General features: G+C 44.4%; 1 long non-coding RNA gene across 1 annotated transcript in view; it reads right to left on the bottom strand.

The window, feature by feature from the left end:
• Positions 1-21,948, bottom strand: part of LOC142470247 (uncharacterized) — a 31,983-nt gene extending 10,035 nt beyond the window's left edge. The window contains exons 1-2 of the long non-coding RNA XR_012789253.1: positions 20,987-21,948; positions 19,341-19,529 (exon numbers count right to left, since the gene is read on the bottom strand). This is a non-coding gene — a long non-coding RNA (uncharacterized LOC142470247). The remainder of the gene's footprint in view (positions 1-19,340; positions 19,530-20,986) is intronic.
• Positions 21,949-24,329: the final 2,381 nt, after the last annotated feature.

Raw genomic sequence — 24,329 nt, forward strand, 5'->3', positions numbered from 1 at the left:
TGATCTGAAACTCACGTGGAATCAGCCTCTCCCGATGGTAGTAGGACAAAGTAGCACAGAAAAAATCAACCTCTCTTTTACTTAATTTCAGCAAGTCATTTAACACATCAGTAGGCTTTTCTATGCCAAAAATATCCTCCACAGATTCCGTGTAGCGGATCCTGGAAATATCAGTGTCGCTATAGCACAATGTATCTGACAGTGATGTGAATAAACCCACAGTATCCGTAAATTCTTCCATAACACACAGAGAACCCTTCAAAAAGAAACAGTAGCTGGATGGTTGACCCACATATCCGTATTTGATGTTTTTAATACCCTTGTGTTTGATCATCACTGTATCTTTTTCCTCACTGTCTTTTTTCTATCATTACAGGGAGTCCATACATCATGTGGTGTTTCCCTGATGCTGCACTGACTGGCCAGGTCTGATTTGGACTGATGGAAGACTACACATGTGCGGCATTATATTTTACTGTATGTTGCTTGTCATGACCCAGAGATGCTCTAAGTGGCAGTGCTGGGTAACTGAGGACGCCTCCTCTCTATGGTGCTGTTTCAGAGGCTGTCCTGCATGCACATGCTCACTTGCAATGTTTACATAAGCTCTGTTTTTCCAAGATGGCCGCCGCCTGTCAGTGCTATGCAAAGGTTATGTGGAGCTCCCTTATGAACTGATTAATGGACTTCTAATTGTCTACACTTGGTGGGTGGGGGTATATATGTCTTCCTGGTTCCAGTGTCCCTTAGCCTCCCCTGAAGAAGGTCCTTAGTGGACCGAAACGTTGGGTTACACATGTGCTGTCATGTTGTTTGAATACAATCTTTTTGCTACTACTGAGTGCTGTTTCTATGCTTTCCCTGCTGGGAAGGCAATCTGTTGCATACTGCACCGACACACTTTATTCGAGCAAATACCCAGTATGTACCTGGCAGATACCTGGAATGCGCCGCTCCTCACCTCTGACAAGCCCCGTTGCGTTTGCCTTCCCAGCCTGGGTTCATGCCTGGCTGACGGGCGGCTGATCTGTTAAATGATAATGATTAGGATTTAATAGGCTGCAATGCTTCGCGTGTCTACCAGATGGCATAAATTCATGAATTGTAATGCAGTATATATATATATACTGTGCAGTATTGCAGCCAGCGGGAATAAAATGCTTCAATCCCTGCCTGGAAAATACCTCAATGCACTCGGGCAGAAAACAGTCACAAACCTCAATACACCCGGGTATACCCGAATTCGTGGGACTAGCCGAGCTCGAATAAAGTGTGTCGCCAGTGTATACTTGTCTTATGGAACATGCACCTGATGATTTGACTCTTTTGCTTGGAGTGCCAGCTGTGCTCTATCTGTATATATATGTGTATATACAATGTATCGGATATACACAACACCAAATATTGTGGAGATAAACAAAAATGAAAAGTTGCAAATCAGTGACACACAAGTGAATGGTTAAATTACACCTCTATGGATATAGAGACGGTGAAAGTCCATGGGAAGGTTCCTGGGTGAGGTAAGACCTATAAATGGGAAGGATGCCAATATAGTGAAGTACAGTATGTTTGTATTTAAATAGATATGCAAGTAAAGAGGCTACTTACAATGTAGCAGTAACAATCAGGCATGTCAGGATAAAAATATTATCTTTAACTGCAATTTAATAAAAAATATATGTATTTTCATTTTTATCTATTAAGTATAATTGGGTTCTTAATTCATTTTATGATTACTAATTGTCAATGTCTGTCAGATACCTGGAGCACTTCTGTGATTGACACTTTTTAGTAACATCTTAGCCTATCGTAGCTTAGCTGTGCCTATCTAAGGACTCCATGTAAATGACATGACATACCTCAGATGAAGTATTTCCTAGACGAAATGCGTAGGGTATGTATGTATGTATGTCTTTATTTATATAGCGCCATTAATGTACATAGCGCTTCACAGCAGTAATACACGTGACAATCATATAAATAACAAATAGTACATATTAACACATCATGGGAATTAGTGCTTCAGACATATGTAACATTGTAGAAGAGGAGGTCCCTGCTCCGAAGAGCTTACAATCTAAGGGTAAGGGTCTCTTGCAAGAGCTCTCCAAACTAGCCTGCCTTACGGATATTTTACTGCCTATCATTTCTGAAACGCCTTATTTAAGGCTTTTGGGACTGTTTGTCATACCAAGATCTATCCGAATTGACGGAGCTGACTGAGCGGTCTGCACTACTTCCGGGTTGTGACATCACGGAGCACAGATCCAGCTATACCATTGTGAGATCTGGAAGCGGCTGGTAATAGTAGCATCATCAGGGATCCGACAGCATTTACTGTGGATTCTATGGACCATCAGCCCACTTGCTGCAGTTAAAGAAAGGATTTTTATCATGACATGCCTGATTGTTACTGCTACATTGAAGTAGCCTCTTTACTTGCGTATATATATTTGAATACATACACATATATATACATACACATACATATATATATATACATATATATTTATATATATACAGCCGCGGTCCCTTTTATTCTCCAACATCTCCGAATTTTTTGGGGATTTTTTGCCGAATGACACGCACTTCACTGCACTTCACTGCACTTCACCACGTTCATGCCGCATTCTGACAGCATTTATACCGCATTCATGTTGCATTCACACCCGCGGTTGATTCGCAGTTGATGTGTTTATTGATAATGGTTCGAATTTAATTTGTTGCAATTCTTTGATTATCCTCCAGGTGGCAGATATTCATGAATTGTAATGCGCATGCGCTTCAGTAATGTATCGACTTGCAGGTGTTTAAAAGAATACCACAGTGGTCCATTGTAAATTGGCCTTGGGACTGAAGAAGTTACAATAATGTATCAATTTAGACTTTTCATATTAAAAAAAGACAAACACAGTTTCTGGTCTGTTTATTGTCCTGAGAGTCCCGCCATGAGTGCACAACTGCAGTCCGTGTTCCAAAAACCCGACAGAACGTACGCTTATCTAATATGGGCCGCGATTAATGCAACAGATGATAAGATGGCAACAGTGGTTCAAATTTATCAGTATTTTATCGAAAACTATGACTTTTACAAATTTTCGCCAGATGCTCATGTGTGGAAGCGTGCAATAAGGAAAAAGTTATGTAGCGATCCATGTTTTTTTCGTATTGATCCCGATGTTATTGGAGGGTATTGGTGTGTATCACCAGGTTTTTCCCGTATCTATGATCATGGAGACTGCAAAAGGCGAAAGGTCGTGTTAAAACCAACTAAGAAACGTCAGTCGCTGGCAAGCAATGCGACAGCGGCAGCTTCCAATAACGGTCCGACCGTCAGTGAAAACCTGGTGACCGGCAACCCTTGCTGTCTGTCCCCTCCCGGACACCTGCAGCCTGAGCTGGATTTTGAGTACAGATTCCAGCAAGCTTGCATGTACCTAAGCAATTTCCAGCCTCATCAGCTGACTACAGGTGTATTAGTCCCGCTGACACCTGTCAACGATGTGTATGATCAAGAATACGGGACTGACAGTGGCTCGGCGCCAGCTGATTGGCAAAGTCTATGGTGAGTAATGTTGCCGTATTTTATTCTGTTTTTGAAATATCAATATCAATGCGATTCAAAAGTCAAGCGATTCTCCTGTAAGCAATATCATTGGCTGAGCAGCTTCTACAGTAGATACTGCACAATTGGTGAAAAGCTAGGCGCATGCGCATGCACATTGGAACCTTCTTGAAACGCATATGCATGTCATCACATCGACGGTAGACGCTTGCGCATGTGAACTGGAGACGCCCCCCGAGAAAATTATTGCTGGGACTGACTGTGGGAATTTCTTTAGGGGACTGACTGACCATTACAGTAAAACTTTTCTTTTTTTTTGTTCCTCAGAAAAGAAAACTTTGTCATCTCATGCGGAAAACGGCAAATGGAGGGATTTCGATGGATAATATCGCTTTGTGTTACAATGCCTGCACATTGCTGAATCTGATTTTAAAAAAAACACATTCCGAAGTCTACAGTTTAGTGGCCGTTGCTATTGATTAGGATAGAATACTGTAACTGAGAGCATCATAGAAAACCTGAAACAGTATGCTGTTGTTTTCAGACCGTATAGAATACTTTTTTATATATACTGTATAATAAACCCGAAAAATAAATAGTATGCATTTATTCTAGTACATATGTGTATTCTATACCCGTACAGCAAGCATGTCAAACTCAAAGGCTAACACGGGCCAAATAAACAAGGTTTAAGTTTAGGTGGGCCGCAAAAAAACACTAACTTCAATTTTCATAGAAACGTAGGTTTATTTCGAAAACTACAGTATAAAAAAAAGAACAACGATAAAATAAATGTTTTCTTCCTGACACTTGGCATCTCTGACTCTCTCTAACTCTCCCTCTCCCTCCCTCTCACTCTCCCTCTCCCTCTCCCTCCCTCTGACTCTCCCTCCGACTCCCTCTCCCTCCGACTTTCTCTCCCTCTCCCTCTCCCTCCGACTCCCTCTCCCTCCGACCTGCTCTCCCTCTCCCTCCAACTCCCTCTCCCTCCGACTCCCTCTCCCTCCGACTCCCTCTCCCTCCGACTCCCTCTCCCTCCGACTCCCTCTCCCTCTCCCTCCGACTCCCTCTCCCTCCGACTCCCTCTCCCTCCGACTCCCTCTCCCTCTCCCTCCGACTCCCTCTCCCTCCGACTCTCTCTCCCTCCGACTCTCTCTCCCTCCGACTCTCCCTCCGACTCTCTCTCCCTCTGACTCCCTCTCTCTCTCCCTCCGACTCCCTCTCTCTCCGACTCCCTCTCCCTCCGACTCCCTCTCCCTCCGACTCCCTCTCCTTCCGACTCCCTCTCCCTCCGACTCCCTCTCCCTCCGACTCCCTCTCCCTCCGACTCCCTCTCCCTCCGACTCCCTCTCCCTCCGACTCCCTCTCCCTCCGACTCCCTCTCCCTCCGACTCCCTCTCCCTCCGACTCCCTCTCCCTCCGACTCTCTCTCCCTCCGACTCTCCCTCCGACTCTCTCTCCCTCCGACTCTCTCTCCCTCCGACTCTCTCTCCCTCCGACTCTCTCTCCCTCCGACTCTCTCTCCCTCCGACTCTCCCTCCTTCTCCTCCGACTCACTCTCCCTCTCCCTTCGACTCCCTCTCTCTCCGACTCCCTCTCCCTCCGACTCCCTCTCCCCCCGACTCCCTCTCCCTCCGACTCCCTCTCCCTCCGACTCGTACAGGAGTGAAGAGCATCAGAGATACCTCCTCTACCCACCCCCCCCCACCTCACTACCTTCCTGTCCATCCCTTCCCCTGTTTTTATTGATGTTGTATGTCCTGCAGTATGCTTTATGGCATTCATGAGATACTTGCATGCTATATTTGTAAAAACCAATAAAAATAAAGTTGAAAAAAAAAAAATCTCACAACGATCCCTTGCTAGACTGGATTACAGAATCCAATCCTCTAGCATCCTACCTGACATTTTCAGTGACCATGCCGAGTATACTGTGTGAGGAAAATCAAACCACCCCAATCAAGCCCTAAAATTCTCCTCACTAGAACATTTAGGAACTTTAACCCACAACAGTTTCTGGCTGATTTTATCAACTGCCTTTGGTACAGCATCGACTTAATACCTGACCCCGATTCTGTGCTCAATTATTTCCAATCAGAGTTCTTCAAACTCTGTGATTCCCATGCTCCACTACGCAGAATAAGAGATCAGGGGGCCCAACTTTTATAGGTTACAACCGACTGTAACAGGGGACTTATCCCTGTTCAGTAATGTGCCTTTAATCTAGCAGTGTGGTGGTTAACTTCTGGTAGTTAATTACTAAACACCACCTGCCTGATTGAGATGGCTTACAAAAGCCTGTCTGTTCAAACAGGAAGTGAGAACTCTTTAGCTGACACCTGAGCTGAACTTGGAGACACACTTGTTTTGAGCTCTGCCAAAGTTAGCAGAGCTGCTTTCAAGACACAAGGCCCAAATAACACTTCTAAACCTGGATGCTGATTTTCTGTGCACGCTCAGTGCGGTTCCAGGAGAGCAGAGAAGCTTACTCTACAGCTGATAAACAGATAAGACTTTCATTATTAAGAGACTGCTTATACTGTATCTGCTTATCTTCATGCTATGTTTGGGGCTGGGGAGAAATGCTTGACTAGGGAGAGGTGAATTGGTTGCATAGTGTTTTCACTAGAATTACTCCCAAGTGAATGGAAACTTTGTTCCCCCCCCCCCCCCCCCTGTGTTTGGATAATTTTCCTGATGAAAAGGAACAGGCACAATAAAGCCTATTATAATTTCACGTTATAAAGCCTCCTAATTGCGTACCTCTGTGAACGTCCGTCCACATATGGTGTCAGAAGTGGGATAAGAGGTGTCCTTGAAGTTAAAAAGGACCGAAGTTTTTATGTGAAATTTTTTGTTATGTTTTTTTGCCTACAAACAGTCTAAACAACTTTGGAAAAAAAAACCCTCATGCAGCAGAGATCAGATTGAAAGGGACACACACCACTGAAACTTACACTGCACTGAAACTTACAAAACCACAGATGGACTCTTTTCCCCAATCCCAAGAGACTGCTGAAGCAGGTAAACCTTTAATTACCTATCACAAAGTGTAATACGGTCATTGAAATAGGGATTTTGCCTTCTAGCCATAGTCAGGGTTCAAGAAGTGAGTCCGCCCTTAAAAAGGGATAGGTTTTTCTTGTTTTCAAAAGTTTCGCTGAAGCAGTGAAAACAGATGGTGACCCACGAGTGGTACTGATTTTGCAAATAAAGGTTGCCACACCGCATAGGGCTACCAGCTGTGAATGGAGTATACTGCTGCGGCCAAGTTTATTCGAGCATTTGCCCGTTCTTGGCCGCAGCAGTAGCCTGGCGCGCGCCCGAGAGTGACGGGCGCGCGCCGAAGCAGCGGAAGAGTGCCCTCCGATCGGGGCGCTCTCCCTACCGCTGCCGGGTCCGCCGGGTCCCCCGGAACCCCCTGCCGCTGTCCCGCGATCGCGGGACACCAGGGCTCCCTCGGGGAGCCCCTGGACGCGCGTGCAGGGGGCGCACGCTCCTGAAGACGCGTGACCGCGCGTCTATGACGCGCGGCACGCCGAGGGGCGGCCACTAGCAAGCCGGGAAATCTCCCGGCTTGCGGTACCGGCCACACTCGAATAAAGTGTGTCGGTACTGTATGCAGAAAAGTGTGAAAATTGATACAAAGACTGTGCTGAAGCAGGGGTATTTTTAGCAAACAAATGCTGAGTGTAAAATTGCCCTATAAAGAAAAAGTTTTTTCAAAGCCAATTGCTGAGTCCACTGCAAAGAATGTTTTTTTTCTGCAAGTAAAAAAGTATGCCTATTATCTTGGGAGCAAAACAGACACCCAAAGTGTGAAGTGTGAATGCCATAATCCCCAAAGATGAGACTGAAAATTACTGAACTCAGGCAGAAAACCAAATTCTGTTGCTGAAGCGGAGGGATTTCACCTAGCAAATAAATGGTGTATAGCAAATAGACTTTTTTACCTAGCAACTGCACAATCTTGTATACCTGATAAGAGAAAATGCATGCACAGTACTGCTGATATTGGGGGAAAAAAATTACCCAAGAAAGAAAAATCTACAGAGATGCCTGTGAGAGCCACGACCTCTACAAGCAAAATATGCCCATCTGTAGGACTATCACAATTGGGGGTTCTAGCAAATACAGTGGCAACAGCTGCAATAGCGCCTCCTAAGGTCAGGAAGAAAATGACACCTGATAGCCCCAAAATGGAGGACAAGATGCAGCGTTCCTGTAATGAACCCTACCCCACTGAAGAGTGGCCCTTACCAGTCCAATAAAGAGGAAGACATCTCTTACGGGGAACCCGAACTGAGTCACACCCACAAAACACCCCAAGAATGGTGGGGGTGCCTGAACTCGGCACGAACAGAAAAGACCGCTCCCTTTGATGACGAATATGATCAGCAGGAGACAGAGCGGGAGCAGTGGATCACCGAATATTTCCGTCAGCTATTACAGTTGCAAGAAAAGCCGGGTGGATCCAGTGACCCTGCTAAAACTTCAAATGAAGATGGAGACCCCAGTATCCCTGAAGGGACGGTGTCATCCAAATCAAAAAGGAAGAAAAAGAAAAGCGGTTTTTCACTTACTGTGGAAGTAACAGACACGTCCGCAGATCCTGTGGAGAAAAAGGGGGACCAAGATGCCCTGCAGGCTAGAGAAAATGGAGAATTCATCCCACGTATAACTGAATATCCAGAGGGCCCAAGGCAGAAGTCGTGTACCCCAAAGAAGTGTCTGTCCGGTGCCAACAATGAGGAACCCTCAACCAGTCATCCCAGGGAAGTGGAGCCGGAACCAGTGAGTGACGATCCCTTGACCAGCCCTGAAGACGCCCTGAAAATTGCCAGGCATGACTGTGATCTGCTCTGTGAAGAATTGGAAAGGGAAAAAAATAATAATGCTGAGCTACAGAAGACTGTGCTCGCAATTTACTCTGCGGCCAAGACTGAATTGGAGGATCTCAAGACTGAGCTAGATACTGCAAAGGCTACTATTTCCGCCATGGATGTAAAGCAGAGCCAGTCTGATAAAATGGTGGCTACGCTAAAGCGGAAGTATGAGGAGGCACTGAAGCAGATGACAGTCTTCCAGCAAGAGGTTCACACTCTGCGCATAGAGTTGAATGCCTCACGACAGGAGGTCAACAGTCGCCGGATAGAAGTGGACGTAGCTCAGAAAGAGGTTCAGACACTCCACAGAGCACTGGATGCCTCACATCATGAGACCAACAGCTGCCGCACAGACCTGGAAGTTTCCAGAAAGGAACTACATAGTCTCACTGAGGAGCTGGACATTTCAAGAAAAACTATCCTACATCTTAACTTAGATCTCAAAGTCTCTCAGAAGGAGCTTCAGAACTTAAACCTGGAGATGGAAGTCTCACGCCAGGAGACAGCCCGCCTCCAAGCAGATGTGCAAAAATGGAAGGTGGACTGCAAGGAAGCCCTGAATAGTACAGAGACTGAAAAAAGAGAAAATTTAAGATTAAAAAAAGAAAATTCTGAGTTGACAGAATACGTCAAGGGAAAGAATGAAGAGCTGCAGGCTCTTAAAGAAATAAATAAACTTTTGAAAGAGGAAATGTTTGAAGCAGAGCACCGACTGCAGAACCAAGTGCAAGGTCTGCGTACACACCTCCAGTATGCTGAGGAGAAGCAGCAAACGCTGCAGGAAGAAAAGCTGCAGGCTGCTAAAGAGGTACAAGCGCTCCAGGAACGTCTGAATACCCAGTACGTCCCCACAGAGCAGTATGAGGAGCTAAAGGCCACGCTGCAGGTCTTCAGAGCATCATTGGAGGCGGAGCTTCGATACCAGGTGACTCTGTATGAGAGGGAGCGTGAGAAGGCTCAGAAACTGGAGCAAGAGCTGGAGAGACAGAGAGACTGTTCCATTCCCTTGAGTCAGTACACCAAGGAGAAAACAGACGCAGCGGCAACCTTGACGACAAAAATTACAGAGCTCCAGAATATGAAGGAGACTCTGATACAGATTCCTCCAATACGGAAAAAGGTATTGGCACTGCCCAAGCACCAGTATCCCACAGTAACTAATGCCCGTGAGGACAAGGGTACAGTGAGAGTTGGGGACTCCACGCAACTTCAAAACAAAAATACAAAGTTTGAGCCACCAAAGAAAGCACTAGCCAAACCTACAGCTGCCCAACAGGCAACAAACAAAGGTAGGAGTGCAGAATCCTTAGCTGAAGAAGCTGAACTGGTGACTCCGTGGTGTGGAGAAGCTGCAGAAAGACCGCTTCAAGAGCAGAAAACTCCAAGGGCTAGTCCCAAGTGCTCTACAACTGTTGCCATACACTTCGTCTACAAAAAGAGGAGTGCCCGATGCAACAGAAATCTCAAGACCGTGCACGCAAGCAATAAGAAGACTTTACGTGGAAAAAGTCCTCCTCGAGCGACTGAGGAGTGCTGATCTCAAGCACCTTCGGGAGGAGACAAAAATAAACTGGAGAAAGGGCTCCAATCCCAGCGGGACAGAAGGTTCTCTTCCTCCATCCACTCTCATTCAAGTCACAGAAAGATCTTAAATGAGAGTGGAAGGATGGGCTATGGCCGTGGTAAGCCCGAGCTTCCCACAAACAGGGGAGGTATGTCACAGGGGACTTATCCCTGTTCAGTAATGTGCCTTTAATCTAGAAGTGTGGTGGTTAACTTCTGGTAGTTAATTACTAAACACCACCTGCCTGATTGAGATGGCTTGCAAAAGCCTGTCTGTTCAAACAGGAAGTGAGAACTCTTTAGCTGACACCTGAGCTGAACTTGGAGACACACTTGTTTTGAGCTCTGCCAAAGTTAGCAGAGCTGCTTTCAAGACACAAGGCCCAAATAAGACTTCTAAACCTGGATGCTGATTTTCTGTGCACACTCAGTGCGGTTCCAGGAGAGCAGAGAAGCTTACTCTACAGCTGATAAACAGATAAGACTTTCATTATTAAGAGACTGCTTATACTGTATCTGCTTATTTTCATGCTATGTTTGGGGCTGGGGAGAAATGCTTGACTAGGGAGATGTGAATTGGTTGCATAGTGTTTTCACTGGAATTACTCCCAAGTGAATGGAAGCTTTGTTCCCCCCTTCCTGTGTTTGGATAATTTTCCTGATGAAAAGGAACAGGCACAATAAAGCCTATTATAATTTCACGTTATAAAGCCTCCTAATTGCGTACCTCTGTGAACGTCCGTCCACACCGACCTTATATCGCTCTACCAATTTAGGAATGCCTTGTAGAAAAGCTACAAAGTAACTGGCACTACCAAGGACCTTAATAACTACAGATGGCTGCAGAATACATGCACAAGGCAAATAAGACATATATGCTGTGATTATTTGTACGCTTTCTATTCTCCAATAATTGGGAAGTCTCTCCTCCTGCATCTCACTATGCCCTCCCTATTGCTTTTTCTGTTTACTGTTTCCTCACTCTTTTGTGAACATCTCTGTTCTCTCCAACTTCCCCACACCCCACTGCACCATTATTTATATACCTCGCTCCCAGCAACTTCTTTACCCCTCAATAAAAAGCACCCCCACAAATCCTCTATTCACATGCTCTATCTACTCCTTCCTGCTGCTAGGGATCTCCCCTAAGCCTGAACCCAGACATACACACCCACTGTCACTCCTACCAACCGTTGTGGCCAAGCACTGCCATATACAGCACTTATTCCCTCACCTGATGTCTCTGTAAGTCTCTCATTATACCACTTAGATTGTAAGCTCTTCAGGGCAGGGATTTCCTTTTGAATTGTCTGACTTTGCGGCGGGCGCTTATTGTATTATTATAACTCCCAGTACTGTATTCTTTGTGAAGCGCTGAGTACACTTTTTGCGCTATATAAATAAAGACATACAATACATGCACTGACAATCTTAACCAGAATACATCAAATCTAGCTAACTTCTGGAATGTTATCAACAACATATTCCAGCCATCAACAACCATCTAATATCATTAAGGATGATATAACTCTGACAAATCCCACTGACTTTGCAAACACATTCAATTAATATTTTGTGGGGTGTGCTACTTCCCTATTAGCAAAGTGCAACTCAAACTACAAACATGAAGCTCAATCAGGGAGAACACCTACAGCCCCACCCTCTCCCAACACTGCTCACAATTTTCAATTTGTGCCAGTATCTGGAGAGGAGATTACACAAACACACATCAAATTAAAACTGAGCAGCCAATATGGACCTGACCTGCTGCAATCAAAGTTCCTACGACTTGGTGCCACAGCTATTGCCAAACTGCTTGCTTCCTTAATCAACTCTATCTTGTCTGCAGGCCAAATCCCTAAGACCTGGAAAACTGCCAAAGTTGTCCCAATATTCAAAAATGGAGACAAAAACAATGGCTCAAACTACAGTCCAATCTCTCTTCTCCCAATACTATTCAAAGTCATATGAAATTGTGTTCACTCCCAATTAAGCAATTACTATACCAAGACAAATTTCCTTAGCCGATACCAATCTGGCTTTTCCACAAACACTCCACAATAACTACCCTCCTGAAAGTTTATAATGAGATCCAGTGTGGAATGGAACAGGGACATCTTACTAGTGCAATATTGAGAAAGAGACCACTGAGTCTCCACTAGTGCTCAAACCATGACACCCAAACAGAGTCAATGCAATTCACATAATCTTGAATGAGAAAAAAAGCTATGTGGTCACAGTCAGTAAGTGAGTATATACTGGTCATCCAATAAACTTGAAGGTGGTAACAGTAGCTTCTGTACCCCTATTGTACAAGTGGACAAGTAATTGCTGACAGTAATAATGTAAGCCTTTCATCCAAGGACAATCATAAGCCTAGTCTTGCAATCCAGGAAGCCAACATAGTGAATAAATCTTGATAATGAATGGTTGTACTCACAGTATGTGACCATGTGCCAGCTCTATGTAGCGTTCATCTCCTGTGGCAGTAAATGTAGATAAAGAGTTCCTTGTTGATTCGGATGGACGCAGGGAACCAGGAAATCACAGGAACAAGAAGCGGGGACCAAACGATGATGTGCCGTAAACGAGGTTTTAATCCATCAATGTGACACACATGAACATACAGGTACTTTTTTTTTTGTCCTCACCTGTATGTTCATGTGTGTCACATAGATGGATTAAAACCTTGTTTATGGCACATCATCGTTTGGTCTTCTTGTTCCTGTGCTTTCTTGTTTCCCTGCGTCCATCCGGATCATCAAGGAACTCTTTATCTACATTTACTGGTGCAATATTCCTAGATTTTGCAAAGGCTTTCGATACTGATAATCATGCAATCTTGCTAAACAAACTTCAGTGCTCTGGAATAGGGGAACATGCTTTAAACTGGTTTCACTCATACCTATCGGTTAGATCCCAACATGTGTCTATCTCATGTTCTAGCTAAAACCCCTTGGATATCACCTGCGATTTCCCGCACAGCTCAGTTCTGGGGCCCCTACTCTTTTCAGTTGTCATCAATTATCTACCTATACTGCTTTTAAGGGAACTTCAGTACACATGTATGTGAATGACACAATCTTATATGCACACAGCCTTAGCCTCTCTGAACTTGAACAAGCACTGTACTTAAATTTGATTGATTTAGACTTGAAAACTGGATTTCCTAAAACAAACTGTTGTTAAACACTGACAAGTCTGTAACAATGATATTTGGTACCAAGGCTAAATTTCTAAGTCTACCAATGACGGAGCTTCAGATCAGAACCAACTCTAATACCATACTATGACTCTCATTTAACATTTGGGTTGCACATTGATATCCTGACATCCAAAACCCATGCTAAACAATGTGTACTTTATACTATATATTCTTCTCCTCTAATTACCTCCTATCTCTTTTCTCCCCTTTGCCTGCAAGCTACTTGAGTGACTTGTATACATTACAACCGCCTGACTCACTTTCTCTCCTCCAACGTCCTGCTTGACTGGTTTCTGTCCTCAATACTTGTGAAGGTGCTCGTCTCAAATAAGGAGGCGGACCCGCAGGAATACAAACAAACTGACCACAACCCAGGGACAGAGTCCTGTAATAGTATCCATAGTCGGTATGGAAGCAGGGGTCAGGGCTGGCGGCAGAGGTGCAAAGTCGACTAGGCAAGCAGAGGTCAGGGCAGGCGGAAGGCAGCTAATTCAGGGTCATGGTCCAGGGTCAGCAACAGGAATTCAAAACAAGTAAGAGGGTAAGGCATAACTGCAAAGACCGACAGGAGCTGCAAACACACAGAACTTTGCTCGGCAACTCCCTATGGTAACTGCAGCCTTATAAAGCAGACTGCCAGTACCCAAAATGGCCACAGAGAGCAGAATGGGCAGGAGACAGAAAACCTTGACCGAAGTGAAAACCCAGCATGGATTAAGCAGAATCCTTACAATACTCAACCGAGACAGCACTAACAAAAGTGGTGAATGACCTACTCACAGCTAAACCTAAGGGTAATTTCTCCATACTAATTCTCCTGGATCTCTCTGCTGCCTTCAACACTCTCAATCACCCCCTTCTCCTAAATATTCTCCACTCCATTGGCTTCCATGACTTAGGCTCTCCTACCATCTATCCAACTGCTCCTGAAGTGTTTCCTTCTCTGGTGTCTCCTCCTCTTCACTCCCTCTTTCTGTTGGAGTCCCACATGGCCCTGTTCTTGGCCCTCTGCTCCTCTCACTCTACACCTTTTCTCTTGGTGGACTATGTGGCAATGAGAGGGTTAATCAGGCCTTTAATAAAGGCATTATACCCGGCTGATTAACCCCAAATCACACTGGGAGTGAAGGGGTTAAATGTCTGTGTATTACCTTGATGTGTTTTCCCCTGCACCACCTTTATTGTTCCCATTTTGCAGCCCATTCCTTGGCTGGTGTAATAGGGATATATATACAAACTGTAATATTGGTTTTCAAACACAAGATGGCGTTGTGAGCGCTGAATCAATCGCTGATTGAAGATGCATGGCTGTGTATGGGAGGGCCGCTTTGGAGTATAGATATCCATTTCCAAGCACTAGACCTGGCAACCGCAAGGTCAATTGAATAAGTGCTTTACGGTTAAACTCAAGTGGTTTCCTGTCAAAATGTATCTCTCATCTTGTTAGCGTCCTAAGTTGAAAGGGAGAAAGTCTATTGACGTGGGAACTAGGTTAACCACGAGAACCACAATAGACCCCTTTCAATTAAGTACGCTAACTCGAGAACCAAGTGGGCTAGCACTTTGATTTTTGGAGTGCATCCCAGAATAAAGAAACCATACATCCAAATATAAAGTTTATTCCTGTAGCATAAGCAGAACATACTTAATTAATAAAATGTATTTTACTGTTAGTTTTAAATGCACAGGAAGGAAAGGTTTTTTTCTGCAAGCCCGGGAAAATCCTTTAGTATGTAAATATGCTAAGGGTGAATGAGCTGAGGGTATTTTCCTCCCTGTACTTCAAAGAGCCCCTGCTAAGTGGGAGACTCTGAGTCTAGTGAAGTACAGGGTTGAAAAGCCTTAGAGATTCCAAGTGTGAAAATGGCAGAGAAGTTGCTGAGTGCCTGATCCCGGTACTCAGCATGAGCCATTGACACCTTGGGACCAAACCCTAGACTGAGGGTCGCCAAGTTAAGGGTGGACCCCAGTATGGTAAACCACATAGGTGTCAGGCTGACACATGCGCTTTGCAAATCGTAAAGCTCTTTTTGCCCGTTTTGCAACTCCGGGCAAATCGGGGATTGGTGGGTTAAATGTTCCCACAGAGGGGATTGGGCATGCGTGTTAGAGATAGGTCTGCGAACCCTATAAAACTGCCTGCCGAGCTATCCCCTGGGTGATTCATCACTTATCCAAGCTTTGCTCAAGATTCCGTTCAAGTACAGCGGTAGCGGTTCACGAACGCAAGGGGTTAACAACATCGTAACTAAGGATTTACCCCTACTTCAGGAATTCGTTAGTCCTCGTGACTTCTGAACGAATTCCAACGAATAAGAACAAACTTCTTTCATTTGGTAGAACTATTAGGTTGGCAACTTGCAACCTAGCCAAACAGACTTTAAGCCAGAGACTTTATTTCTTCAGCTTTCGTGCAAAGGACAATTTATTTTGTTTCCCCATCCCAGTAAGTGTTATATTAAGTGTATTCAGATGTTGTCGTGTTTTTGTCTATTAAGGAAATAAATGACAATTTATTTTGCCCGCCTTGTGTTCAATCAATAATCCCATAAATATAAAAGTGTTAATAAGTACTGGTCCACTGTGACAGACTAATACAATCATTTGGATTTCAGTATCATCTTTATGCTGATGACACCTAAATCTCTCTCTCCTCTATCCATCTCTCCAATGGTCTCTCTGCAATCTCCTCCTGAATCTCTCGCCGCTACCTGAATGTAAACATGTCCAAAACAGAATTAATATGCTTTCACCCTTCCACTGCCACCGCTTAATCAACACTCTCTCTCACTGGCAATAACACCACAATCTCCTCAACACCTTAAGCCCACTGTCTAGGGGTCATCTTTGACTCTGATCTCTCATTCGTTGTACACATTTAGTCCATCCTGAAGTCCTGCCTTCTCCACCTATGAAAGATCTCCAAGATATGCCCTTTTCTCAATCATGGATCCAGGAGCTGTGATAGGTCTGGCTGCGAACCACGCAGCACAGGTCCACCTTGCCCCATGATCAAGCGCTTGCCTGACAAAGGGACACACACCGCAGGCACCCTTACCGAGCTGCGCTCCCCTGGCACGTCCCACGGCGCCACGAATGTTCCCCGTTCTGTTCGTCCTGCACGTGCGCCGCACAGATGGAGAAAGCGGTGCCGCTGGCCTCGCCTCCGGGAAACGCAACACGCTTGGATTGCACATGGGTGGCGCATGCACGCAGCAAAGCAGAGACTGGCTTCTCTGCATCAGACACCAGCTGCTGTCGATTCCCCTTAGCCTATCACAGGACCATCTATTGCTGAGTCCTCCTTCCTACAGGCATCCCATTGGTTCCTGCTAGTATATATGCTCAGTCAGCCCCTTGGCAAGATGGCTGAGCATAAGACTTTATTTGTGCGAAGTGCTTACTGCAATCCTTGCCTCCTGATCTTGTTTCTAGTACCAGTCTCTCTCCATGTCTGACCTTGGCTGGATTCTGGACTCCTGACTTCTCAACTTCTGACCACGGCATTACCTACAACGATCCGCACCTCTCCAATCTCGACCACGGCAAGTACCTTTGATGATCCGCACCTCTCCAACCAACCACGGCAAGTGCCTACGACAATCCCGACTTCTCCAAACCCGACCCGGCTACCCACCACCAATTTACACTCGGAAGTGCTCTCGTGGCTGGAGATCGGTTTATTCACAATCCCCACCTCTGCCCCGCGGTTGCCCTGTTTGTGGTGAGTACTCCATTACATGATACAACTAAAATCCTAATCAACTCACTCATCATGTCCCGCCTCGATTACTGCAACAGTTGGCATCCCCCTTGTCCACCTCTGCCAACTTCAATCCATCCAAAATGCTGCTTTCAGACTCATCTACCTCACTCAATGCCCACTTCTTCTGCTCCACTACGTATATTGCTACATTGGCTTCCCATAGCCTCTAAAATTAAATGTAAAACCTTAGTAATGACTTACAAAGGTCTCAACGACATTTCCGTTACTTACATTTCAGTCCACATCTAAAAATACATACCTACACGCACCCTACATTCTGCCACAATATCCACTGTTCCTCCCAGCTTATTACTGTACCTCTTCTCACTCTCGCCTGCAAGACTTTGGTACTGCTCCCTCTCTCTGTAATTACCTATCATGTACCATCAGACTCCCCCCCCTCCAGCTTTCAGATGTTTAAAAACTTCCTGAAAAGCCTACTCGCCATACCTCTAACATCCAACACCCATCCCCATCCAAGCCCATTGTGACCAGCTGTGTGGCTGGACCAATCTCCACCCTATGTAACATCCCTCCCGCCCCCCCCCCCCCAAAAAAAAAAACCTTAAAGAATTCTGACTGGCCTTATTCTAACCTGAGCCACACATTATCCTACAATAAGCAGCCACCTTACCTTCTATCAACATTTTCCCTTATTCCCTCTAGATAGTAAGCTCTGTAGATGGTAAGCTTCCGTCTAGATGGTAGGGCCCTCATTTTCTCTTTGTGTATGTTTGTCCTCACCTATATGTAAATGTTTATGGAATATACATAACTCTGTACCCCATTGTACCCCAGTAGTAATCGCTAAGGTAATTAAGGGATTAACCCTACCAATACCCACCTGGGAGGCATATTTAAACTTGCAGGAGAAACCAGCACATGATACGGTGGCCTGTACTGCTGCGGCCGAGTTTATTCGAGCATTTGCCCGTTCTCGGCCGCAGCAGTAACCTGGTGCGCGCCGGAGGGTGCCGGGCGCGAGCCGAAGCAGCGGAGGAGCGCCCTCCGATCGGGGCTTTCTTCCTCCCGCTGCCGGGTCCGCCGGGTCCCCCGGAACCCCCTGCCGCCGTCCCCCACATCGCGGGACACCAGGGCTCCCTCGGGGAGCCCTGGACGCGCGTGCAGGGGGCGCAGGCACCCGATGACGCGTGACCGCGCATCGGTGACGCGCGGCACGCCGAGGGGATGCCACTAGCAAGCCGGGAAATCTCCCGGCTTGCGGAACTGGCCGCACTGCAATAAAACGTGTCGCCAGTGTAGCTCGGGAAGCAGGGGTCCTGAAATTAATGTGGTTCAGCTCCAGAGACCCCCTGCTTCAATTCTATGTACTAAAAATAAAAACAGCGTGATCTCCTGTAAAAGCTGTGCAGGGAGACGCAGGGAGATGCAGGGACCACTTCTCTTTGCTCTCTCTGCGCAACTCTTCCAGACTGCTTCGGCCTGGTAGGATTAATGCAGTGTGAGTCCATTCAGAACCAGGGTTCCCGGCTGTGTTAATCTTTATGTGAAATGAGTTCACTGAGTTTTTGGCCGTAGAGAAGCCGTGATCGGGCTGTGGTCAAGCTCCATTCAGCTGCAGTTTCCTTGCGGCCAAAATTTTAATAAATGATACTTGATCTGTAAATGGAATCTTTTCAGGTTGGGCTAAAGTTGTAAGTGGAGTACCTCAAGGTTTGGTACTGGGACCACCGCTTCTTAACCTGTTCATTAATTGCCTTTAATTTAGTGCAACATTTTCATCTTTCCTGCTGACACTAAATTATGTAAGGTAGTAAAATCTCTACAAAAGGATTAGGATTAACGGGAAACTTGGGCAGATAAATGGCATTATAGGTTTAATAACAGATACATATAAGGCTATACATTTGGGAAGCAAAAATAAACAGACTACATACAAATAAATGGGACAAAATAAGGTCAGCAATTGATGGAGAAGAATTTAGGAGTGCTTGTAGACAGCAGATTTAGCAATAGTGCTCACTGTCAGGCAATAGCTGAAAAGTCAAATAAGATATTACCTTGCCTAAAACGTGGTATGGGTGGGATGGAAGACAGCATCATTTTTGCAACTGTTTAAATCCTCAGTAAGACCACACTTTGAATATGGAGTACAGTTGTCGGGCACTATTTTATTAAAATATTCATTATGAAACTAGAAAAAGTACAGAGAAGATAAAAGGGGATGTAAGGTTTGACTTATGAGGAAAAGCTAACTAATTTAGATTTGTTTACATTAGAAAAGAGACATCTAAGAGGGGATATGATAATTATATACAAATATATTCAAGGTCAATACAAAAAACTTTCAAAATAACTAGTTCCTAATGACAGTATAAGTGACACCGTTCCTACCTTATGATTGAAGGAAAGGAGATCTCACTAGCAATAAAAGGAAAGGGTTCTTTTCAGTATGAGCTGGGAACTATTGTATGTTGCAAATATGGTGGTCCTGTCCCAAGATCTCGAGGTTCTGGTCCCAGATCTTTGTTATTATTTAAGGTTTGACTAGAATCGATATCCTGAAGATCCATTTGTTGTGCTCTTAAATAAAAGGATTGCAGTGATTAGGAATAGGAGGTCAACAGTGTCACCCACTTAGGGGCTGGAACGTTGCAGAAATTGTCACATTTGAATAACACATATCCTAACAGACACCATATGTTCTATAGCAAGCAATTGGAAACAGTCTGATCCCTTCCTTTTAGTCTGATTTTTCCAAAAATGAATGACATCATGCAAATGCAAAGGCTAACTAGCCTACTAAATGAATTGCTCACTAAATTTTGTGATAATTGGTTCCTATGGGAGACCTCGAGGTATGCATTAAACTGATAAGTACAATTAAAATGATAACATAGATTGCACACATTGTTGAGGGGAAACCCACCCATAATAAAATATGCACTATCTCCCTTATTTAAATCCAGATCAATGTGATACAGTATATGTGCATTTGCCCGGTTCGGTGTTCTATTTTATTGGTATTGTGACTTGCTACATTTCGGTAATGTTGTGTTAACTGAAAATGTTATATTTTAAAGATGTATCCTTTGAAGAAACCCTTTTTTTTACACCCCTTCTCTTTTTTCATCCTATCTCTGTATTCAAATTTGTTAAAAACAATCTTTCAATAAATGAACTGTGCCGTTACTGAAGTCAAGAAGGACTGTATTTTTCCCCATTACGAGATGCCATTGAATCATTTTTCACTAGGGTTTTTTATCTGTGCTTCTCTGGATCAATATACTGTAAATAAAAATGTAGGATGCATACTCTATCTGTTGTCTAAATTTAACATAGGTTAGACATACTGAATGTATTTTTTCAACTTCATCTACTATGTTACTATGCAACATTTAACTAATGTAATTGTTTTTTAATCCAGTAGGTCATTCGCTAAACTAGTTAAGTGCCTGTTAGCACATGTGACTTGTGGGGTTCGCATATTTTACTGGGATCAGCATATTCTAAAGAAACTAATAATGTGGTATAGGGAATCAGGCCAGCGAACCACCTTCACATAAATTATGTCTTTTTTTTATATATTGCTGTGAAATGAACCCTTCTGCTGGAAATTACAGCAGCCCCTACTTTTTAAACAAAGTATGAAAAACATAATACATACATATACTGATGAATGGGTTTGTCAAGACACAAAGGGATTTTGAAAGTGAATCATACCGATGTAGCAAGACTTAACATCTCTAGTGCCGCGGTAGTTCAAGGTCGGGCAACGGCTATGGTCATGGCACTGAAGGTCTAATGCTGCATGGGGTTCCATTGCATCCTACGCAGCATCATCATGGCCGACACTTTCCCCAGAACCACGGGGTTTTTTTTATTTTTCATTCAAGGCGCTGGGGAAAGTAAGTCTTGCTACATCTGTATTTATTCTTCTGTGTTCTGGTAGACTAAAATACTATAGAAATACATTTTACTAATTTGAGCAAGCACTTATAAAATATGTAAATACAAAAAGCATAAAGGTTATTACTTACCTATGTCAATTTTCTAAAGAATAAAAAGTCTGCCTGCTGAAACCGTAACAAACTGGTTCCAAATGAGTTAGTACACCCATATTCACAGACTGCTGGCAGGTACTATATTGGTGCCAAGACATGAAGCCTGCAAATAGCTAATTAACTTTCCAGCTGCAGTAGCTGTTAGATCCGAGTAATACGTAAATTGCCTGATAAAAAACACACAGCCCTAAAAAAAACAAATTCCGGAAACCCAGCAGTATTTCTCCTAAGAAATATCACAATGGAGAAACACATTACAGTAATGCATGTATAGCTAGTGGGACTTGATATGCAACTAGAAGTTGACACGTTTAAAACGTAGTCAAATATGTAGTAATGATTAGCAATTCACCTTGCATAGTTATGTCCATAGGTCAAATGTATAAACGTAACAAATACCATGTAAATTGTATAGATGTAGCAAAACTTAATGTTCCTGTGACCGCGTGAAACCAAGAACAACTACCTGGTATTTATTTGCACCTTGTGGCCAGATGACTACGACTGAGCCACAGCTGCCAAATGGTGTTTTGAGGCTGTCGTAGTACTTCACAGGAAAAATAGGTGGTGCTAGTGTGTCTTTAACCTAAATGCAATGCACAGTGTTACAATGCTATTGCTACACTAATGCATGTTTTGTACTGCTCTGTGTAATGTACCCACCCCTCATTCCAATACACTCTTTCAATGCTAGGAAACTTCAGATAACAGACAAAGTCAATCTTTATAAATTATGACATATTTCAGTAATTTAGAGAAAAGTGTATTGTACTGTACTTTAGTGTATGATTTATGAAAATATGTATTACTTTATACAATAATAGAAATAACAAAGACTTGGGAAAATAATACAATCTTCTTCCAGAAACATGCCTTTGCTGTCTCTTGTACAGTTTCACCTATAATATAATCAAGAAATAATAGATGCATTAATTAAATAAGCACGGTGCTGCTTTGTCAAAATATTGCATGCATGCACACTCTATACTGTAAAGAACGCATATTCGTTTCATTGAATTTATGCGCATGCATGGTACAGGTAAATGCTAATTGAATTGAGTGAAAACAGTATGCATTGCATTCAATTCTGTGCATACGCACTCTATACCTACTGAAAGGAACTACAACGCAAAGAGGTGCCAAAAAGGCAGCCTTTACTTTAATTATGCAAAAGTCATTTTCTTTGTCACCGGATGTGGTTTCTACACAAATAAGGTGTTGATGTTGAGAAACCTTCAGAATCTGCAAAACGAGGATGAAATGACAAATGAGAATTTTAATCAGGAAGTGTTAGGACCTGCTAATGGTCATGCCTTGATGTGGCTTGCAGGCTTATAATGCTTTGGCCAAAGGGTTTAACTAAATGATCCTTTTTCAAGAGAATATATAAGTATTTAATGGTGTATTTTTGTCATATTGAATGTAGCATTGGGCTGTTCTGTCTTTTGTTGTATACCTTTTGCCACGCACAGAATCACTCCTTTTGACACTTAGATACATAAATATATATATTGCCAGGTTCCCCATTGCTCCCTGGCCCTCCGTTGCCATGGGAAATGTTGCGGGGAGGTGCAGGTGGCGACGGGCTCGTCGGCGGCTCCCTCCGCAGTGCGCTGCCATGTTGTGTGTGCGCGCGAACGCGTGGAGGCTCGCGCATGCACAGAAGAGTCAGTGGAGGCCATTATCGGTTCATGCATGCGCAGTACCCTAGGCACACGCGGCGGCAATAGGGGAAGACTCCGCAAGGGACTACAACTCCCAGCAGGTATAGGGGTATGCGAATCACATGGCACGAATCGGCCAAAAGGCTGTCAGGATCACAGGCAGCCAGGAAGAGGTTTTGGCGCACTCAGAGCGGAAGGTCAGTCAGTGCAGGGGCATAGATAGGGGAGGGTGTACTGTATGTGCAGGGCATCTGTGGCCCCTGCACTAGGCCAGCGACCCCTATAGGCCCCAGCTAGGCCCCAACTCACCTATTAGTGTGGCAACTACAGGGACTGGCCCTTTAGGTAGAGACACAGCCCCTTTAGTTGGTTATAAGTATGGGCACAGCTACATCGCTGCAGAGCCTGTGAAGAGTGGTCTGGGCTCAGATCACTTAGCAGGATACCAAAACTGTCTGTAAGTGGGACACTCCAGCGGGATACCACCAACACGGAGGAGGACCCCAACAGAAGCAGAAGCATCTCTGGATCGGCGGTGCAAAGCTACCCATCAGCGTGCCCAGAACCTGGAGCACCCGGCATGTACCTATATCATAAGTGCACCAACAGAGTACATACACCATAGTGACAGCGCTGACCACATACAAGGGTGGGGCAGTTATTCTTGTGGACACCAGGGTGGTTGGGTGCCCGAGGGCCCCTCAGGTACGGTGGACATGGTGTGGGTTACACGGTGGTGGGATAAGGCCCTCCGAGGTGAAGGGGAAGCCGTAACCAGTAGAGTTATTATCAGTTTTCATTGTCGAGTTACATGTTCTTTAGTAAAAGGTTATTCTTATCATATACTGTGTGTGGACATCAGTATTGTGGTTCCTGTGAGGGGATACCCCCACTACATTGGGATCCCTCCGAGGTGGAGGTGCTGTACCAGGTTGTATTGTTGCATCACCCAGGGCTCCACGTGGCAGAGATTTGGGATCTCTGCAAGCCAACAGGTAAAGCCAACACCCGTAGACTCCTTACCCAAGGGGGAAAGAGGGCTACATGTATATATATATATATATATGAAAACCAACACAGAAAAAAGAATCCCCAAAGTAGCACTCTAGCATACAAAAAATATCAAAATGTATTAATCACATACAGATGTAAATCACTAAAAAGGAGCAGTGGTGTCCTCAAAGCTGAAATAATGCTGAGCCTCTAAGATAAGTGGTATGAAGCAACAAAGACCACAAATCATTAGGGGAAACAGAAACTGAACCTGGGATGTGGAAATGTGTGCTGGAAAGCAGTGCTACACTGCATGAACAATGAATTAACCCTTTAACGTGAAAGTGTAAATGCATGAAAATTCTTGCCTCAAAAACACTCTGACCGGCCGGTCAAGGCTACTTAAATAAGGCCCCCTGTGTGAGGTGAAAATGTAAAGATAGATTCATATAATATCAGCAAAATCACATGATCTGGGCTGAGCCTGTAGATAAAGCACACACAGAGAGGCATGTACAGGTAACAATGACAAATGCCAAAGGGGGTCACAGAAATACTTAGACAGTCCAGCAAGGTAGTAGCAAACATCCACAGCCAAGAGAGTGTTCCTAGGTTCAGAGGGAGTAAACCGCAACCGCTCCACTGCGCATGCTCCCAAGATG

This window comes from Ascaphus truei, chromosome 1, assembly GCF_040206685.1.
Source record: "Ascaphus truei isolate aAscTru1 chromosome 1, aAscTru1.hap1, whole genome shotgun sequence".
NCBI classification, from domain to species: domain Eukaryota; kingdom Metazoa; phylum Chordata; class Amphibia; order Anura; family Ascaphidae; genus Ascaphus; species Ascaphus truei.